This window comes from Arachis stenosperma, chromosome 9, assembly GCF_014773155.1.
Source record: "Arachis stenosperma cultivar V10309 chromosome 9, arast.V10309.gnm1.PFL2, whole genome shotgun sequence".
Lineage (NCBI taxonomy): Eukaryota > Viridiplantae > Streptophyta > Magnoliopsida > Fabales > Fabaceae > Arachis > Arachis stenosperma.
In genome coordinates, this window is record NC_080385.1 from 80957641 (window position 1) to 80959089 (window position 1449).

The window sequence follows — 1449 nt, forward strand, 5'->3', positions numbered from 1 at the left end:
AAGCTCAAGGCTCTGAGCATCAATGATTAGAGAGTCAAGAAAAGAAAAGAAAAATGAGCTTAATGAAGTCCTCTAATTAAATGCTTGTGGTGCTTATGTATCATGTGGTAATACTTGAAAACAAAGCATTTAGAAGTCGTAACTTTGTTATTAACTCATGGGGCAAAGCACCCAAAAGGAGAAGCTAATAAAAAAAAATCAAAAGCTTGTTTCAAGGAAGAATTATAAGAAAAAGATTTCATAAAATGAGCTAGATAGAAGCATCAATCATTTACATCTCTTTTGTGATTGTAGCATGCATAGAAAACTATGACCATGCCTACTTCAAAGGGCGCTCACAGCATGACCATGCCTACTTCAAAGGTCTATAACTTGAGCTACAAACGTCCAATTGATGTACTTTCAGTTGCGTTGGAAAGCTGACATTCAGAGCTTTCCAACGATATATATCAATTCAAATTTGGCATACAATTGAGGCATGAGTGAAAGGCATCTTTAAGGGAAAAAAATAAGCAAAAATAAACCAAAGTGCTTCCACCAAGGTTCGAAGCTGGAGCCTCACTCCAAAGCAAAGTAGCGCTCATTATTCTGCTCTGCCCTCTTGGAGAGCAGGGCATTGTCATGCTTCTCTTCATGAAAATTCAAGAAAAAAATTGCAGCAACTTCCTCCACCAAGTTTCGAACCAAGGATCTCTAGGAAGCCAAGCCTTATGCGTGAATTAGGTGCCAAGAAAAAAAGCCAAGCAATGCACTCCATGGGATTCAAACTTGGCACTCCCCTTGGAAAGCTTTGCGCTGCCCACAAGGAAAGTGGTGCGCGAAATTGTGAACAATACTTTTCACAACTCTCATAATCCCCGGTAATGGCTCCAAAAACGTGGTAGCTCAATACCATGGCATTACACAACTTCGCACAACTAACCAGCAAGTGCACTGGGTCGTCCAAGTAATACCTTACGTGAGTAAGGGTCGATCCCACGGAGATTGTTAGCATTGAAGCAAGCTATGGTCATCTTGTAAATCTTAGTCAGGCAAACTCAAATGTATATGATGATGAACGAAAATAATATAAAGATAAAGATAGAGATACTTATGCATATCATTGGTGTAAGAGCTTCAGACAAGTGTATGAAGATGCCTTCCCTTCCGTCTCTCTGCTTTCCTACTGCCTTCATCCAATCCTTCTTACTCCTTTCCATGGCAAGCTTGTGTAGGGTTTCACTGTTGTCAGCAGCTACCTCCCATCCTCTCAGTGAAAGCGATTGCATATGTCCTGTCACGGCATAGCGGAATTCAGCTGTCGGTTCTCGGTCAGGCCGGAATAATATCCATTAATACTTTTGCGTCTGTCACTAACGCCCTAGCCTGCTAGGAGTTTGAAGCACGTCACAGTCATTCAGTCATTGAATCCTACTCAGAATACCACAGACAAGGTTAGACCTTCCGGAT